We start from the raw sequence: 21,096 nt of genomic DNA on the forward strand, positions 1-21,096 counted from the left end.
GAATACTCAATGCTAATCATTAAATATGGACTTTATTTTTAGCAAGTGAAGTGAACAATGAAGTCTTAACTGAAGTGATTCCTACATGTATAAAATGACCCAACTGGGGATCAAAGGAAAGATTACAAATGAGTACAACTCTTAATCTACTACATTGGAACTATATAGTAATTTATATTTCTAACCTAATGGCTCACTGGTACTCAATGTTAAAAATAAATGAACATATGTTTTAAAACATGGCAGTCATAAATACAGGTAGTCCCCTAGTTACATGAGGGTTCTGTTCCTGAGAACTATCCGTAAGTCAATTTTTCCGTGAATCAGAAACGCCTTCCCCTTTTCCTATTTTCAGTCCTGACAAAGGGTCCTGACCGAAACGTTGACCGCCTGCTTTTCTCCACGGATGCTGCCTGGTCTGCTGAGTTCCTCCAGCATCATCTTGTTTTTCATCTAGATTCTGGCATCTGCAGTCCTTTGTTTCTCTGCTGGATTTAATAGATTGGCATGGATAACAGATTGGCCAACAGGGCAGAAAAGTATGTTTAAAGGAGTCATTTTCAGATTGGCAATCTGTGATCAGTGGGCTGCCACAGGGATCAGTGCTGGGACCATAACTGTTTTCAAAATATATATAAATGACTTTGAGGAAGGAAGTGAATTTATGGTAGCCAGATTTGCAGACAACACAGAAATAAGTGAGTTGGTGAATTGTAAGGAGGATACAAATAGTTCATAGGGAGAAATTGATAGATTAAATTAGTGGGTAAAAAGTTGGAAAATGGAGTATAATGTGGGAAAATGTGAACTTGTTTGTCTTAAATGGAATGAAAAAAGACCAGAACATTATTAACTTGGAGAAAAACTGCAGAAAACTGCAGCTCAGAGGGATTTGGGGTCCTTGTGATTGAAGCAGAGAAAGCAAGCACACAACTGCAACAGTTAATAGGGCAGGCTAATGGAATATTGGCTCTTATTTCAAGTGGACTGGAGTACAAAAGTAGGAAATCTTACTGCAACTGTACGAGGCACCAGTGTGACCACATATGTGAACAATTCTGGTCCCCTTATATAGGCAATGATATTTCATTGGCGGCAATTCGGAGAAGGGTTACAAGGATGTCCTGGATGTGAAAGGATAGTACTACAAGGAAAGATTAAAAAGGTTGGGACTCACTGAAATTTAAAAGTAGGTGAGGTAATTGTTTTGAAACATAAGAATTTTAGGGGGCTAGACAGGGTAAATATTGAGAACATGTTGAGGGTCCGGAATGAAAGGAAACAGTCTCAGAATAAGGTGTGGGGTTGGGGGAGAGGGGAGGCGCAGGTGCCTATTTAAGACTGAGATGACGAAGAATTTCTTCTCTTGGACAGTTGTGAGTCATTGGAAATTTTTGCCACAGAGAGCTATGGGTGCAGATTCCCTGTGTATATTTAAGGCTGTGAGAGGTAGATTTCTAATCAATAAGGGAATCAAGGGTTACAGGGAAAAGGCAGGAAAGAGGACTTGAGGAGGATTAAATATTACATTTTGAAGTCCAGGAAGTCTACTCAGCCACCAGGACAGGAGGGAGAATGTGAGATATTGAATGAAGGGTTAATAATAGGCAAGAAGGGAAACACTTTGAGCTGACCCAATGGACATGGCATCATCAACCTTCTAATGGATCAGCTGCACTGGTTTGTTAGCAATGAATTGAAGAACATCTTTCTCCAAATCATTGGAGAGATGAAGGGTGGTACAAACCTCCTTGTTAAACCGGCATTCACAGCATGTAAGCCATTGATTAAAGCCTTGGTCCATATGTTTAACTCCTGGTTTTGATGATCCTTGCAGGTAGGCACGGTAGCGTAGCAGTTAGCGCGACGCTATTACAGAGCCAGCGATCGGGTTTCGATTCCCGTCGCTGTCTGTAAGGAGTTTGTACGTTCTCCTGTGTCTGCGTGGGTTTCTTGTGGGTGCTCCGGTTTCCTTCCACATTCGAAAGACGTACGGGTAGGTTACTTTGGGAGTTTAAAATGGGTGGCGCAGACTCGTTGGGCTGAAAGGGCCTGTTACCATGCTCTAAATAAAAAAAATTAAAAAAATAATAATTAGCGAGTACAGTATCATAGTAGCAAGCAGCTGTAGTTCTGGATTATTGATCCTGAGGATTATATTGCAATCACGCCATGGCAGCGGGGGAATTTAAATTCAAATAATTAAATAAGTCTGGAATTAAAGTCAGTCTCAGTAACATTAACCATGAAACCAGCAGACTGTTGTAAAATTCCATCTGGTTCACTTATGCTCATCGGGGAAGAAAATCAGGCCTATGAGCAACTTCAGACTCATCAATATGGTTGAAACTTATTGCCTTTCAGTTAAGAGGTAATTAGGGATGAACAATAAATGCCAGCATTGCCAGTGATGTCCATATCCATGAAGGAGCAACTGAACAAGCAATTAATTCTGTGTATGAACACAGCACCACAGGGGGCTAGCAATGAATAGTTGAGAGGGACTCTTTGGTCTCTCTACAAGTGCGCACAGTGCACTTGGGTTGGCAGTCTGTATGTTACATATATTTATTGAAGCTCCAGAAGTTTCAGGATTGTCAACAGTACCAGAGATGGAGTATTCATGTCCAGCAGAGCGGAGTTGGACATCCAGCAGCTTCTAAAGCAGAATCTGCATTCACCATATGACCTTGCTCACTTGTGATTCATGAGTCTACTGATGAAAGCCCTGCACCCTCTCACTGGTTTTCTTACTGGTGTATGGTCTTCAGAAGTGTGTGAACTCCTCTGAGGAATAATCCCGATAACCATCTTGCACCAGGTCAAACAGGAAGCTTATCATTAAGTGCTTTTATTATTATTATTATTATTAAGTGCTTCAGCATCATTATACATGTACACATTTCACCCACTGCTGATATCATCCAGATGAGTGAGTATTGTATGCCGTAAGACTGCATGAGCTCTAATTCCTTCAGCAAGTAGCTATGAGTCTCTCAAATTCTCCTTCCCAAGGATTAAGCATTTTAGCTCCATTTTTTCCTGCACCGCATCCTCTGCAATTGGCAGAGCTGGAAGATTATTTCCCATTCTTTGCCTCTCATGTTCTGAGTTTTCTACTTATTATGTGAGAGGAAAGTGAAATGATGGATGGATGGATGGATGGATGGATGGATGGATGGATGGATGGATGGATGGATGGATGGATGGAAAACTTGTTGAAGGTGTCCTTGAGGAAGAGGTATAATATTGCACAAGATGAGAGTCAATGTTGTGGCTGGACAGGTGGAAATGTTAGAGAGTGCATCGTCTCTGATTTCATCACTTCCTTGTTTTTTCGTTCCAACCCCTGAATTAACCAATTTGCATCTTGGAGTGTCCCTTTAAAAACTGGCTTGTCATCACACTTGCTCAATCTAACTGAATGGGAAACCTGGAAGGATTATATTAATTCACTGTTTGTGTTTAATAAAAACACTGAGGGTGGGCTTACGTCCAGGTTACCTGCACCCACCCAAGCCCAACACTCTGTTTCCAGTGTATCAACAACTTAAAATTCAGCTTATTCTGAGGCACAGCTTTGGTTAATTGGCACTCCTTTGGCATCATGTGCCATTGGACATTGCTCACGTCTGAGCATATTCAGCAGGTGTGAGCAACTGCTTCACCTTTGCTGCCGACCCTATGCTCTTACCCAACATTAGCACATGCTTTCTTTCCAGCAGGGGTCACTGCATAGCTGTCAGGAGTTGGAACCCTTACTTCAGGGGCACCCAAGATTGCATAAACTGGGAATAGAAGATTACATTATGGATTAGGTAAAGCAAAAGGTAAGGGAAATCTGAGAATATTACAATTGGTGGTGCCTTTACCCATTAGACCAAGAAGAAAGACCACAATAATGTCTTTTTCATGGAATTAAAAGGTTGACTTTAAAGCATGTTATTTTTGAAAGGTTACTGCCAATTGTGACTCATTTTATATAACTTTTAATTTTATGTTTTAAATCTTGTAAGGCTTAAATGTACTTCAATGTCAAAAGCAAAACACAGAATTAAGAGATTTGACCTCTTAATACATGGCAAACTCTACTGAAGTCAAAAGAACTGAACTTCTAAAGAGTTTAACTCATCTACATTATTGTGCCATGCATTTGATGCAGACAACAGTCAATGAATTTCAACTCAATTTTCTTTATTTCATGAACATCATGATACTGTTCAGATTACAAATTTTACTTCCAATTGACCAAAATGATGGATTCTTGCAGAAATAGGGTGATAATCCCCAGAGGGGATGAGAAAGCCAGTTTACACCCTTAATTTTTAAATGGTAAATTACTTGCTGAATTAGTTGTAACAATTAACAACATTTAAATGGTGCTTGGACAGGTACATGGACTGAACAACATTTAAAAGACACTTGGATGTGTATATTGATAGGAAAGATTTTGAGGGATATAGGCCAAACAAGGGCAAAAGGAACTAGCTTAGATGGGCATCTCGGTCGGCATGGACCGATTGGCCTGAAGGGCCTATTTCTGTGCTGTATGACTCTATTTGGTCATCACACGTCAAAGAAAAAAACCTTAACCATAAAAAACTCATCAATCACAGATGCAAGTAAAATTAGTGGGTTGCAAACAAAGCAAATTCATACAGAGACCTATCAAGTCTCTCTCCTTTATTGGAGTTTATCTGAACCTGATTGTTGAACAGGTTGCATTGTTTACAAGTTTTCTGATGCTGCAGTTGCTAATGACTTATGTGTTTGCCATTTAGTGAGATATTTAACATCCCTTCCCTCATCATTCCTCTTTCCAATGGGTGACAACACCTTTCCCAATGGGAGTAATTTTCCCCTTTAATTTCTTAGAAGAAGATAGGCAAAAGAGGGATGCCATCTGGGTTGGGGGAACATAGCAACCACCCACTGTACCCTGTCACCAGAATGTCCATGTCAGAGTTGCTCCTGCCCATACTTGGCCAAGGAGCAGTGCTCGTGGAGGCTCTGAGTTGAGGACATTAATCCCAGCTACACTGTAGGCTCTACCCTGTCATGTCTGCTAAGGACAGTACTGCTTGTAGTTTCTGTGCTTGAGGGTCACTTCAGTCTTTCCCTGGGGATGTGTAGTATTAGTCCAGCAGCTGTGCAGAATTGCATTTAGCAAGTCAAAGATGTACTGTTCATACATCCCCTTATGGGCAACCAGCAGCAGCATGACACCACTCTGTAAAGAGTAGCAGAATTCCTCAAAAACACAGAGACAGAGTTTGTGCCCCTGTGTCCTTTGATCAATGCTTGTAGCCATATTGATAATGAAAAATTGCACACATTCACATACATTATTGTGTGCTGAGTGTCATAGAAAGGCTGTGTTACTGAAGGTCATAGAGACATAGATTTATACATCATGGAAACAGGCCCTTCTGCCCAGCTGGTCCATGCACACATCCAGTTCACTAAAAGTGGAGTCACAGGTAGACAGGGTGGTGAAGAAGGCACACCAGCCTTGATAAGTCAGGGCATTGAGTATAAAAGTTGGGAGATCATGGTAAGGTATGGTCATAGAGGGCATAGATTTAAGGTGAGAGGGGAAAGATTTAATAGGAACTTGAGGGGCAACTTTTTTAAACAAAGGGTTGTATCTATGCAGAATGAGCTGCTGGAAGAATTGGTTGAGGCAAGTACGATAACAACTTTTAAAAGACATTTGGACAGGCACATGGATTAGAAAGGTTTAGAAGGTTATGGGCCAAACACTGGCAAATGAGACTAGCTTGGATGGGACATCTTGGTCAGCATGGACCAGTTGGGCCGAGGGGCCTGTTTCCATGCTGTATAACTCTATGACTCTATGACCTTCAATAACACAGCCCCTTTATGACACTCAGCACAGAATAATGTAAGTGAATGCTCATTTTCTATGGAGCCACTACTGTCCCTTCACTTAATACTATCCACCATACCTGCAACGGTTCACCATGCAAGGCAGTTCTCTGTGATGCCAAGTTCATCAATTCTCCTGAATGCATGGATACAACTGTGGGCGATGTTACACTGGTCTCCCATAATGGCTTAAAATGCAACTTGAGCATGAAAATTAAGCACAGTCATCATTTTCACAAAAGAAATCTGAAGCTTAACCAGACCCATTGCACCTTTGGAGTCCCCTTGGAACCCGAACTCAGCTCTGCAGCACCAGAGCACCAACATTCATCCCTGCATTGTGACTTGCATCTGTCCCTGCATCAGGCCTTCTACTGCTGAAACCTCCAATCTCACCTTACTATATCCAGATGGCCACTGTTCTGGTTTGCCTGCCATTTCCCAACCTCCATAAATTTCAATATGTGCAGTTGCTAATGACTTATGTTATGTGTTTGCCATTTAGTAAGACATTTAACATCCCTTCCCTTGTCGTTCCAATTTCCATTGGGTGACAACACCTTTCCCAATGGGATTAATTTTCTCCTTTAATTTCTTAGAAGAAGATAGGCAAAAGAGGGATGCCATCTGGGTTGGGGGAACATAGCAACCACCCTCTGTACCCTGTCACCAGAATGTCCATGTCAGAGTTGCTCCTGCCCATACTTGGCCAAGGAGCAGTGCTCGTGGAGGCTCTGAGTTGAGGACATTACTCCCAGCTACACTGTAGGCTCTACCCTGTCATGTCTGCTAAGGACAGTACTAACTGACAGCTGAATGGAGACAGAAACCCTGAGATCTATCAGACTGTCCAGCACTGGTTGTGGGACAGGAACAGCAGCAATACATATGTTGAGGGACGCACTGAAGCTTGGTGGAGCCAATGCAAAGGCTCTGTGGGGAAGGACATTGAGGGGCTGAGTCTGGTGGGAAAGCCCCTCAAGCAACTAAAGGGTGTATCATCTTAGGGGGCCACATGAGTGGCAATGGTGCGACGTAAAAAAAATGTGTTAACACCACTGAATGTATTAAACTAACTTGGTAATCTCCTCCTACTTAGCACAACTTCCCCCACCTTACAATAATAAAGTCTCACCTGACTTCCAGCTGCCTTCTGCCACCCTGCCATTCTGTAATCTCTTCCTCCACAATACCTTCTGTCCTCTTGCAACCTCTCCCACCATTTTACTCTCAGGCTGCAACTTCCAAGCCCAAACTTTCCATCCTGACGGACTCATCGGTTTGAGTGGATGACCGAGCTGCCTCTGCTTCCAGGTTTTCCTCACTATAAACATTATTGCTAAAACATGTTGATGAAAAGTCCGCAACCTGGATCAACAACTCTCCCTACACCGATGCTCCCTCACCTGCAGAGCTTTCATAGCATTTTCTATTTCTATTTGGCACCATCATACTCACCCATAATTGCTGTGTGTGGAACTGTGCCAGCCCCGATCAATGCCTGAACATCATTAGCGGCCTGACTTTAGCTGTCTGGAATAGTACTGGAATTCCCTGCCCAAACTGTTTCCTCTCTTCCAACATAGAAGAGTAAAGAACAGTACAGAACAGGAACAGGCCCTTCGGCCCACAATGTTATGCTGAACTAATTAAACTAATAATTAAAAGCGTAATAAACTAGGCCCTTTTGCCTACACGTCCATATCCCTCCATTCTCTGCATATTCATGTACCTCTCGAAGAGCATCTTAAACGCTTACATTATATCTGCCTCCACCACCACTCCTGGCAGTGCATTCCAGGCACCCACCGCTCTCTGTATAAAAAATATGCCCCACATATCTCCTTTGAACTTGCCCCTCACCTTAAATGCATGCCCTCTAGTATTAGACATTTCAATCCTGGGAAAAAGATACCAGCTGTCTATTCTATCTATGTTCCTCATAACTTTATAAACTTCAATCAGGTCTCCCCTCAGCCTCTGTCGCTTCAGAGAAAACAGCCTAAGTTTATCCAACCTCTCCTCATAGCGCATGCCCTCTAATCCAGGCAGCATCCTGGTAAACCTCTTCTGCACCCTCTCCAAAGCCTCCACATCCTTCCTATAATAGGGTGACCCCAACACTTTTCCTTCAAGATGTTTCTTAAATTCTACCACTTTCACCAAGTTTTTGGTCACTTATTTTATACCTGTTAATGCGTTTGGTGGCTGTGAAGCATTTTAAATCACTTTACTGCATTTAAAATGCTTTATAAATACAAATTCTTGCTACCTGGTTGGTTGTAAATACTTTGTCATTTCTTTGTGAGCCATAAATTTTTCTTCTCCTCAACTAAAATTGGCAATATTAAGAAATCCATTGGGAATTTCATGCCTTGTGTTCAGAAAATGATACGATATTAGTGGGGCTGCATATATATCCCTTTAGTCTCCTGGGATCACAAGCAGGCTGGGATGAGCCCAAGTCCACCCAAGTGAATAAAGTTTCAAAATCTCCATTGTAGCTTCACCAAATATTTCTTAAAGCTTTCTCAAATTTCCATCAGTCACAGCAGATGGAAGCTGCTTATAAGAGTCAGCATTCATTAGTCTGGGTGCAATGGGAGCCTGGGTTTTAGATCCTATATTTTGATATGGGTTTCAGTGACTGAGCCTTGCATCAAAAGGGCAGGTTTGACAGACTTTAAGTCCTGCTTGACACATTAAGCACACAAAACCTCACATAACCCAATCCACCTGATTTTGAGGGAAAAATTAACCCCATTTCACGCAGCCCAGTTTCTCTAAGAAGACTGCTGACTGTTGCTATAACACTACTTCAAACAGCTTGGAATGTAGTCAGCTTTGAAATGTATAATCAATGCTGGCCTTTTGTCAATGGCCCATCTTTATAAAGGCTCATAAAGAATTAATACAGAAAATCTGTACAGCTTGCACAGAGAGTCAGAGTGAAGGCAGCAGTCACTCTGCTCACTGATGTAGAAGGGCTTGGATCTTACCATCTGTTTTCTCTGTTTGATGGTTTTCTTTTAGAGTTTTGCTACAAATTTAAGCACATTTGCCTGAAGTTGTCTCTTTAATATAAGTTTCATTGACCCAGATTTTAGCCTGGAGGTGCGTTATACATGAGGGAGGTGGTGTTTCATGTTAGGGAATGCTCAACAATGAGTTTTCTGAACGTCTTTGCAGTCCTGTACAACTGAAGCAAGCAGGAAGCAGACAGGAGAGATCGTGAGGATGTCCGGATCAAGTGGATGGGGGTGTCCTACATTCAGGGTTGCGGGAGGGGAACAGATCACAGGAGGGGGATCACAATCATGTCAAGAATGGACTGCTGGCTCTGAAGGTTATCAGGATGGCAGGATGGGTCCAATCAAGGGAATGTTCTAACAGTGATTGAGAGTAGGTGGTCTGGTAATGATCAGTGGGTCCTTGGATATTAAGGGGAAGTAGACAAATTATGGCAGGTGTGGTTTTTTTGTTTGTCCATAAAACCACAAGATACAGGAGCAGAATTAGGCCATTCGGCCCATCGAGTCTGCTCTGCCATTCAATCATGGCTGATTTTCTTCTCTCAACCCCATTCTCCTGACTTCTCCCCATAGCCCTTAACCCCTTTACCAATCAAGAACCTATCAATCTCTGCCTTAAATACATCCAGTGACTTGACCTCCACATCCCTCCGTGGCAATGAATTCCACAGAATCACCAACATCTGGCTGAAGAAATTCCTCCTCATCTCAAGTCTAAAGAGACACCCCTGTATTCTGAGGCTGTGCCCCGGATACTGAGCTCTCCTACTAATGGAAACCCAAACTTGTTTTAGGTACAAATGTACGTTGTGTGGATTTGCTATTGTCACCTGGTGCTCCATTGTCAATCTGGTCTTCAGTAGTGAAGGCATGTACAACAGCAGGGCATTGCATAAAATAGTGCAGTGACATACTACAAAACTAGGTAGGGGAAAAAAAAGAATTAGTTCAGATGGAGGACATGGTGGTGTGCTGCAGCTACTTGATGTGGGAGCTCGTGGACCGCAGCAAGGTCCACGATGGCCACATCTGCAGTAAGTGCTTGAGGCTGGATGAACTTCTGCTCAAACTTGATGAGCTGGAGTTGCAGCTTCAAACACTGTGGAGCATCAGGGAGGGACTGTATATCAGGAGACAGTCACCCCCCTTAGAGCAGGTACTTCTGGAGTCCAGAAAGTAGATAGAAGGGTGACTGTCAGGGGAGGGAAAAGGAAAAAGAAAACAAACAGGCAGATAGTGGAGAGGACCCCGGAGGCTGTTCCCCTCAATAACAGGTTGCAGCGGCCTAGCAGCAGTAGCCAGGTCCCTGGCACTGGGACCAGTCCTGCTGCTCAGAAGGGAAGGGAGGAGAAGACGAAGGCAGTAGTGATAGGGGACTTAATAGTAGGGAAACAGATAGGATGTTCTCTGGGACTGAGCATGAATCCTGGATGGTATGTTGCCTCCCAGGTGCCAGGGTCTGGGATGTCTCTGATCGGGTCCACAGGATTCTTGAGCAGGAGGGAGAACAGCCAGAAGTCGTGGTTCATGTTGGTACCAACGACATAGGTAGGAAGGGAGATGAGGTCCTGAAATGTGAGTTTAGGGAGCTAGGTAGAAGGCTGAAGAACAGGACCTCAAGGGTAGCAATCTCAGGATTGCTGCCAGTGCCACGTGATAGTGAAGGGAGGAATAGGAGGAGATGGCAAAGAAATGCGTGGCTGAGAAGTTGGTGCAGGAGGGAGGGTTTTAGATTTTTGGATCATTGGGATCTCTTCAGGGGAAGGTGGGACCTGTACAGAGAGGGCAGGTTACACCCGAACCTGTGGGGGGCCAATATCCTTGCAGCCAGGTTTGCTAGGGTGGTTCGGGAGGATTTAAACTAGTTTGTGAGGGGGATGGGAACTGGAGGAGTAGGTCAGAGGAAGAAGAGGATGGGGAAAAGTCAGTTCTAACAGGTAGAGAGGCTTTGAGGAAGGAGAAGCAGAGTACAGGTGATAAAAGTAGTAAGGTGGATGGGCTAAAGTGCATTTACTTAAATGCAAGAAGCATCAGGAATAAGGGAGATGAACTGAGAGCTTGGATAAGTACATAGGACTATGATATCGTGGCTTTCGCACAGACATGGCTGACATCAAGGCAGGAATGGATATTGAATATTCCTGGTTTTCAGTGTTTTAAAAAGGATGGGGGGGTGGGAAGAAGAGGAGGAGGGGTGGTGTTACTGGTCAGGGACACTGTTACAGCTGCAGAAAGGGTGCATAATGTAGAAGGATCCTCTCTAGAGTCAATATGGGTGGAAGTTAGGAACAAGGAAGGAGCAGTTACTCTACTGGGAGTATTCTATAGGCCCCCCGGTAGCAGTAGGGATACTGAGGAGCAGATTGGGAGCCAGATTTTGGAAAGATGCAAAAATAACAGGGTTATTGTAGTGGGAGACTTCAACTATCCAAATATTGATTGGCATCTGCTTAGTGCCAAAGGTTTAGACGGGACGGAGTTTGTTAAGTGTGTACAGGATGGATTCCTGTCACAGTATGTTGACAGGCCGACTAGAGGGTATGCCATATTAGATCTAGTTTTAGGTAATGAAATGGGTCAGGTGACAGATCTATCAGTGGGTGAGCATCTGGGGGACAGTGACCACTGCTCCGTAACCTTTAGAATTGTCATGAACAGGGATAGGAGCAAAGAGGACGGGAAGATATTTAATTGGGGAAAAGCGAATTATGGGACTATAAGGCGAGAACTTGAGAGGGTAAATTGGGGTGACATTTTTGAGGGGAAATGTACTATGGAGAAGTGGTCGATGTTCAGGAATCTCTTGCAGGATGTTAGGGATAAATTTGTCCCAGTGAGGCAGAGAAGGAATGGCAGGGTGAAGGAACCGTGGGTGACAAGGGAGGTGGAACAACTAGTTAGGAAGAAGAAGGCAGCATACGTAAGGTGCAAGCAGCAAGGATCAGACAGAGCTCGTGAGGAATATAGAGTAGCAAGGAGGGAACTTAAGAAGGGGCTGAGGAGAGTGAGAAGGGGACATGAAAAGGCTTTGGCGAGTAGGGTTAAGGAGAATCCTAAGGCTTTTTACTCGTACATGAAGAGCAGAAGGATGGCTAGAGTAAAGGTAGGTCCGATTAAAGACAAAGGTGGGAAGATGTGCCTGGAAGCTGTGGAAGTGGGTGAGATTCTCAATGAATACTTCTCTTCAGTATTCACCAAGGAGAGGTGTCATGATGACGCTGAGGACAGTGTTGGTAAGGGTAATGTTCTAGAGTATGTAGATATCAAGAGAGGGGATGTGTTGGAGCTGTTAGAAAATATTAGGACAGATAAGTCCCCTGGGCCTGACGGAATATTCCCCAGGCTGCTTCGTGAGGTGAGGGAAGAGATTGCTGAACCGTTGGCTAGGATCTTTGAGTCCTCGTTGTCCAGGGGGATGGTACCGGAGGATTGGAGGGTGGCGAATGTTGTTCCCTTGTTCTAAAAAGGTGGTAAGGATAGTCCAGGGAACTACAGACCAGTGAGCCTTACGTCTGTGGTGGGCAAACTGTTGGAAAGGATTCTAAGAGATAGGATCTATGAGCATTTAGAGAATCATGGACTGATTAGGGACAACCAACTTAGATTTGTGAAGGGAAGATCTTGCCTCACTGGCCTGATAGGGTTCTTTGAGGAGGTGACCAGGAAGATTGATGAGGGTAGTGCAGTAGATGTGGTCTACATGGATTTTAGTAAGGCATTTGACAAGGTTCCGCATAGTAGTCTTCTTCAGAAGGTCAGAGGCCAAGGGATCCAGGGAAGCCTGGCCGTGTGGATTCAGAATTGGCTTGCCTGTAGAAAGCAGAGGGTTGTGGTGGAGGGAGTGCATCCGGATTGGAGGGCTGTGACTAGTGGTGATCCACAGGGATCGGTTCTGGGACCTCTACTTTTTGTGATATTTATTAATGACTTAGATGAGGGTGTGGAAGGGTGGGTTAGTAAGTTTGCAGATGACACAAAGATAGGTGGTGCTGTGGATAGTGTGGAGGGCTGTCGAAGCTTACAGAGGGATATTGATAGGATGCAAAGCTGGGCTGACAAGTGGCAGATGGAGTTCAATCTGGAGAAGTGTGATGTGGTACACTTTGGAAGGACAAACTGCAAGGTGGAGTACAAGGTTAATGGCAGGATTCTGGGCAGTGTGGAGGAGCAGAGGGATCTGGGGGTTCATATCCACAGATCACTGAAAGTTGCCACACAGGTGGATAGGGTAGTTAAGAAAGCTTATGGGATGTTGGCTTTCTTAAGTCGTGGGATCGAGTTTAAGAGCCGCAAAGTGATGATGCAGCTTTACAAAACTCTGGTTAGACCACACTTAGAGTACTGTGTCCAGTTCTGGTCGCCTCATTATAGGAAGGATGTGGGGTCGTTGGAAAGGGTACAGAGGAGATTTACCAGGATACTGCCTGGATTAGAGAGTATGGATTATGAGGAGAGACTAAAGGAGCTAGGGCTTTACTCTTTGGAGAGAAGGAGGATGAGGGGAGACATGATAGAGGTATACAAAATATTAAGAGGAATAGATAGAGTGGACAGCCAGCGCCTCTTTCCCAGGGCACCAATGCTCAATACAAGAGGGCATGGCTTTAAGGTAATGGGGAGGAAGTTCAAGGGAGATGTCAGAGGGAGGTTTTTCATCCAGAGAGTGGTCGGTGCATGGAATGTGCTGCCGGAGGTGATGGAGGAGGCTGATACGTTGGTCAAGTTCAAGAGATTGTTAGATAAGCATATGGAGGAATTTAAGATAGAGGGATATATGGGAGGAAGGGGTTAGATAGTCTTAGGCGTGGTTTGAAGGTCGGCACAACTTGGTGGGCCGAAGGGCCTGTATTGTGTTGTATTGTTCTATGGTTCTATGGTTCTAAAGTGGAGAGGAGATAAGCAGGTCAAGCACTCCTCATAAAACAGCCAAAACAGTCAGCCAAACAGTTGCTAAACCTGTGAAAAACTTTGTATGTACCTGAATGTCTCTGATATTCAGAAACGTTCAAAATTGTAAACAAAATCAAAGAATTGATAAAATTAAAAGTTTATGTATACCAGCAGAAGCTAAAATTCTTAAAGCACTGCAAAGCACATTAAAAATAATTTAAAAAATGAGTAAACTTGATCAACTAAAAGAGATAAATGAGTTGACACTTATCTTGCTTGCTGACTGTTCATGCACAGATCTAACCTGCTGCAAGATCAGAAGGCAGATTCTCCCATGTAATAGCTAGGGACTTGCCACAAGTTTGTGCTGTGTCACTGGACTTCATGAAGACTCATCTCAGAGTGCAGTCAGAGAACTATTGGCAGAAAGCAGCCAGAAGATTTGGGACTTCCACATTTACATAGTGATCCCAAACTGGTTACAAATAAGTAGAGAAGTGTCAGAAATTCTGCACAAAAATGCCACCATTTCTCACCAGATCTAGCTGAAAATGATTCTTCATTCATGCACATGTTCAATAGCTAACACACTTGCAGACTTTGGTAATGTGAAAATCACATAGACAAATAGTTTACTCACATATTCTTAGTCATAGGTGCTGAAATGTTTTTTTTTCTTTGTTTCTTTTGTCAAAGTCAAAGTCGAGTTTATTGTCATATGCACAAGTATATGTATGCACAGATGTAATGAAAAACCTGCAGCAGCATCACAGGCACATAGAATCATATAAGCAGAATTCGCAAGCAAAAACATAAATTAAACACAAATTATACACAGTTTTTACAAGAAAGAACACAATTAGAATAAAAGAAAACAAAATTCATTTTAGTTGAAAGGGGAATTGAGAAAAGTTCATTCAAGCTTCAGGATTGATATTAGGTGTCAATGTGCTTATAAAGCTGGTGTCCTAATCATTACACACCTACTACATTTTCATCCTCCATTTTAATGTCAGGGTAGTAAAGAAGTCCTTCTGAATCCATTCAGCACATTTTACGTACAGAATTCCCTAGATGCATTACCCTTTCTGCTGAATTAAACTTTTGCAGCCTCAGCAATTTCCCACAACACAGTTGTTTTCTCTCAACAAGCCCCAAGAAATCCATTCTGACCCTGAATCCCTTACTGACTAATCTAGTGATAGGCCTCTAAAGCTCCAGGTAAATTAATAGCATGAAATGTGCCTGAGAAATATGGCTGGCTGCGTCAAAATCCCTCTGAGGCTTGAATTATTTGTGTTAAGATAGGGCAGCAGCCAGGTCTCTGAGTCAATTCACTGTTACAGCTGCCAATATTTTTTTTTACCTGAGAGAGCTGCTTCATTCTTTATTATTGCTCAGGAATCAATACTCCTATTGCCCTCACAAAATGCTATACAAGCGTTATTGGCATTTCACTTGGCAGTGCAGGGTATCAACATCAATCTCACCACTAGCACAGCTTTACAGCTGTATCCTCATATTGATTTGAAGTGGAAGCTTTCTCTCTCTCTCTATATATATATACATTGTGTACATACTGACAATTTGGCCAAAATGCAGAATATCCAGCAATTTATAAATTGACCAAAGGAAATTAGAAAATGTGCAAATACTTGTTCAGGTCCATTCACATTTCTGAATTTAAAAGAATATTACTGATTTCAATTGATTTTACAGCAAGCATCTACAAGCCTGATCTGTCTAATGTTTAACAGCAGTCTGTTCAATGTGTTTCTTCTTAAGGGATTTTTTTAATGAATTAACATTTTGATTTCTGAAAATCCCTTTGCTATCATTACTGCAACATCATCCCTTCCTTCAGTGTGGATGTGATATAAAAGAAGAACAATAATGTTGTAATAACCTGGCATTCTTTTAGTAATAATGTAGAATGGATATGAAGATTGTGGGCTCCATATAATTTTTCTTCCCTGAGGGTTTGTTCAATATATTGTACTGCATTTGTCCTCTCCAGTGTGTTTGATGTGCTTAACCTTGAAAGAGCATATATAATGTTCTACAGTTGCCTGTTACTAACCCTATAGTGGAAAGTCCAAATGAATGTTACTACTCTGCATATAGCAGCAACTGGATCCGGGCTGGAGACCCGAGGGCTGTTCTTGCACTTACAGTGCAAGTGGCTGAAACTGCTTTAAGGCAGTAATCATACTAATTATCTCTAGCCCATTTTTGGTGTGTAGGTGATATTTAAGAAGCACACTGCAATTGCCCCAGAACTGGATAAACAAACTGCTGACAGTATGACATCTTGAAGCTTTCCAGCAGTCGTCTACACCTAGTTATTATGATTAAATAATACACTGAATATAGGATAATGATTATCTACAAGGTAATTAGAGGGCTGCAACACAATTAAGAGTTCAGGTGAAATCATACATTGTGACAGCAAAGCCTGACTAGTTAGCACAAATTATCTAAACCCAACATTATACTTCAGTGCTTTTAATCTATGTAATTTGATTTGTTTTCTATTAATAATATAGAATTTAAGTTTATACCTGTGGCAGTTAAAAACCATAATGACATGCTGGCACATTGTCATGTCAGATCCTTATATAGAATGATCGTTGCTCAGTTAAATGTTGTTAACATGCAGACGTGTGTGTAGATTTTGGGCCACATGCAAATACTCCATGTCACATCACATATCTGGGATAGGAATAGTAGAAGAATACAAGCAGTTCCTTTTCTACCCACTGAGCTTGTGATCTTTACTGTGCCATTGTGGAGAGTTGCATAGCAGAGGTCAGATGCTCCCCATTGAGATAAAAGGGGAACCAGTGAGCCACTGCAAAAAATAACAGAGAGAAAGGCAGCCTTGTCTGGCACCATACCCAGCCTAAGAAGATGGAGATAATACTACTCAATATCATCAAAGACAAGGAAACCACATGCAATGACCACATCCACTGAATAATGCTGCCTCTGAAAACAAAGTTACCTAAAAGCTTCCCATTCAACCCCACTGAAGGATTATTAAAAAGACAAAAAAACACAACAAATGCTGGAAATTGCTGGAAACACACCATTAATCAGCTGCAAAGGGAAGAGATAGGTTCAGTCTTGGTTATCGACTCCTTGTAAATTGAGTTGTGGTTGAAGGTCTACATCTGAAATGTTAATCTGTCTTCATTTTTCCCTCTTTAGATAAATCTGAGTTGTATTACCACTATTTCTGTTTCTTTTTCTATAAAGCACTTCTGTTAATTGGTCAATTTCATGGATTAACCTTCGTCATGAGTATGTCTGGAGACTTGGGGTTGAAATTCATTTTGGATGTGATAGTATCTGTCACTGAGTATACTCCCTTCCTGAAATCTGATTCCACTGAGCACTCTAGGTTTTGCCTGACTTTCTGAATGTCTGGGATTAGCACAGAGAAAGCAAAGGGATAATTTAAAATGGAGCACTGTGAGCTTGTTACACCCCATAATTGAAGTACTCATTGATATAAACCAGCCTTGACCTTGAGGCTTCCTGCTGGCATAAGTCCAAGCACAGCACATATCCTAAAATGAATGCAGATTGCACCAGCAAAACAAGAGGAAAATTGCTTAGTCTCAGAGAAAATATCATCTGCACTGATTTGCCATGGGGATAGCCAACCCACTGTTGCTGTCGCTCACCTGTACAGTTTGCTTAATTATACAAATCTGTTAGTACATTCTAGCTCCATAAAGCCATCAAATCTCAACAGATATATTGCAGAGAATAAGACAACAGATGGCTGGAGATGGATGACTAAAGTCTGTGATGTTCATTACTGGCTTTCACCTCCTGGGAGTTGATTCACCTCTCCAAAATAGAGCCAAGACATCCACTGCATTCTTGCAGAAATTTTATATAGTAGAAAGGTTTACCTGGAAGTTTGAAGAGATAAATTTTCTCCGAGTTCTGGCTTCTTATACCTGCTTATTTATTAATCCTATTCTTTCACAACTGGAAATAGGTACAATTGCCTACATCTTTATACTAGACTCAACAATTACACTGCAAGCATTAATTCACCAATGATACTTGCTTCTCACTACATTGATATGTATGTTTAATGATATCTTAACATATAGTCTTCATATTGACTAGGGATGATTGTATAGTAGTGTATTTGACATACAGTATTGTCTTACTTGTGCTTATATCTATTAGTAATTGGTTTAGTTAAAATTTTGCGAAGTACCTACACTGGCACAGCATCTGTTAACAAAGTATTTTTATATACTGTAGTTATGATTGACTAGCAGTTAAGGATGCCATGCATCCCCATGTTAATAAAGGCAGCCTCAAGGATGAAGAAAGTGATTTTAACCCTACCTGCCAGGTGGAAAAAGGGTGGATGAATTTTTAATTTGTCCTAGCTACTCACCCACAGTGCAATTGTCAGAACCAACTTGTTCTTTTAAATATCCTTGCAACTTTTACTGAGTCGGCTGAGTGGGAATTGACAGTGAAATTTTCAAGCCATTTTCGCAGCACGGAAAAACAAAGCCAGATGAACCAGAATCAAGTTTTATCACTGACTTTATATGACATGAGATTTGTTGTTTTGCAGCAGGGTCCTTCTGGAACAACAAGGATTTCCGTCTTGCAACATCTTACCTATCCCAGTTCTTAGGTCCTTCTGGGCTACACATCCTTTCTTAGTCACTGTCCTTTTCACTGCATCCTGCCAAATTCTTGCTGTAACAACGGAGAAACAAGCAAATGTGGGATTAGTCAAAGATTCATATCAAATCCTGTTGCTGGAAAGGGTGGCAAAGGGCCTAAGATGTAGTGACCCCTTCCCCCTGTGAATAATTCTCTTTTCAAGCTACCTGAAAATAGGACCAGCAACATGTGGCACTGTGTGACTTTTCAGTGCAGGGAGATTAAGTGTGGGAGGAAAGGAAAGAAAACCAGAAGAGAGAAAACAAGTTTCAAATTTTTAACTTTTGCAATTGTGTTGTTCCTTTAGCTCCTACAAAGTTCAGCTTGCAAGCAAATCATGCCTTGTATGTTCAATGCAGCTGTGCAGAAATTTACATTGGATCACTTCTGAAGTGGCATAATATACACTTACATGCATACATACACAACCTTAATGTGGTTAATAATTAATGGAAAAGCCTGTGCCCCTTTTGTGTCTCCACCCCAACACCCCTGTGCATGTTATTAAAGCAAATGACTCTTAAAATCGTCTTAAGTATTATCGACACAACCAATACATCTTTTAATGAGTATTTATACAGCGCAGAAGGAGGCCATTCAGCCCATTAACATATAGAACATAGAACAATAAAGCACAGAACAGGCCCTTCGGCCCACAATGTTGTGCCGACATAGCTAATTCCTCCTACCTACAGAATGCCCATATCCCTCCATTTTTCTCTCATTCATGTGCCCATCCAAGCCCCTCTAAAAAGCCCCCAATGAATTTGCCTCCACCACCCTATCAGGCAACTCATTCCAGGCATCCACCACTCTCTGAGTAAAAAACATACCCCTCACGTCTCCTCTGAACCTATCCCCTCTCACCTTAAATGCATTAGGTCCATGGATCGCCAGCTCCCGGGAGGCAAGCCCATTGGGTCCATTTCCCCTCCCTATTTCCTTGTACATTTGCAGCTTATTCTCTCTCAAACACGGCAATCAGCTTCCTGTTGATTCCATTTGTCATTAAACTACGCTAAGGGGTAAGCCAATAGCCAATTCAACTACCAGCACATATTGGGATGTGGGAGAAGATGGAAGGAAATCCATACGGTTGCAGGGAGCACATGCAAGATCTCCGCAGACAGCACCTAAAGCCAGGATTGTACATTGGTCAGTGGAAGTATGAGGCTGTAGAACGAACGGCTGCATCCATGTCAGCCATTGCGGGTATGGTGAAACTCACAATGAATCATTAAACTTAGAATTTTCAAAAATCATTACTGAACTGACGGTAACCTTTGCTTTAAAAGGCTATTTATTCACCCAACCATTTTCTTGATAAGACTTATTTATTGTTGCTTAAACCAGTCTTCACTGGAGATATGTAATACCTGCAGTTGTAGAGGGTGAGTAAAATATTATCGGGTCTAGTCCATTGAGAAATGTGATTGTAGACATGACCTTTTCTGAAGAAACATACTAACATTTTGACTGCCCAGAGTCAAGCATCTGGTATTTTCAGATCACCTTTCTACCCACAGTTCTGGACCAACTTCAGAAGAGTTTTATTTAGCACAAGATATGCTACTGACTCATTCATAATCTCTGAGTGGAATTGCTCATTTATACCGAATTATAGACATTTCTAATCCTTGAGTCTGTATCAGCAAGGAACTGAGTTAAGATTATCCAGCTAAAACAAGAGGTGTACATCCCTTCAACTTGGACCTGTCAAGACTTTTTACAAGAACATGTCAATGATTTTACAGCAATCTTCTTTTATATATTTCAAAAATAGACTTTATTCATAATAAAAAATATATACAAAAGAAGAAACTGTGCAAAACTTCTACACTCATGGTCATTACACTCAGTAATGTTGACTTATTTTTTTAAAACCATAGCACGTAGGTGCCATACACATCTGTTCTGAACCTACCCCCTCTCACCTTTATGCATTTAAGGTGAGAGGGGGTAGGTTCAGAACAGACATGAGGGGTACATTTTTTACTGGAATGTGTTGCCTGATAGGGTGGTGGAGGCAAATTCAATGGGGGCTTTTAAGAGGGGCTTGGCTGAGCACATGAATGAGAGGAAAATAGAGAGATATGGGAATTCTGTAGGTAGGAGGGAATAGCTATGTCGGCACAACATTGTGGACCGAAGGGCCTGTTCTGTACTGTACTGTTCTATGTTCTTTAGCACCATTGCCACTTATGTGGTCCCTTGGCGTGATACACCCTTTCATTGTTTGAGGGGCTTCCCCACCCAACTCAGCCCCTCCATGTCCTGCAGTGGGAGGACCCTGGACTGTGGTCCTTCCCCACAGAACCTTTGCATTGGCTGTACCAAGCTCAAGCTTCAGTGCACCCTTAAGCACGTAGTCCTGCAGCCTGGAATGTGCCAGTCAGCAGTATTCCCTTACGAATGCCTCATTGTGCTGGAAGACCAACAAGTTTAGGGCAGACCAAAGGGTGCCTTTCATCAAGTTGATGACCTTCCAGCAGCACCTGATATCTGTCTCGGTGTGTGCCCCAGGGAACAGCCCACAGATCAGAGTCCTCTGTTACACAGCTGCTTGGGATGAACCAAG

The sequence above is a fragment of the Pristis pectinata genome, chromosome 7 (genome assembly GCF_009764475.1).
Source record: "Pristis pectinata isolate sPriPec2 chromosome 7, sPriPec2.1.pri, whole genome shotgun sequence".
Lineage (NCBI taxonomy): Eukaryota > Metazoa > Chordata > Chondrichthyes > Rhinopristiformes > Pristidae > Pristis > Pristis pectinata.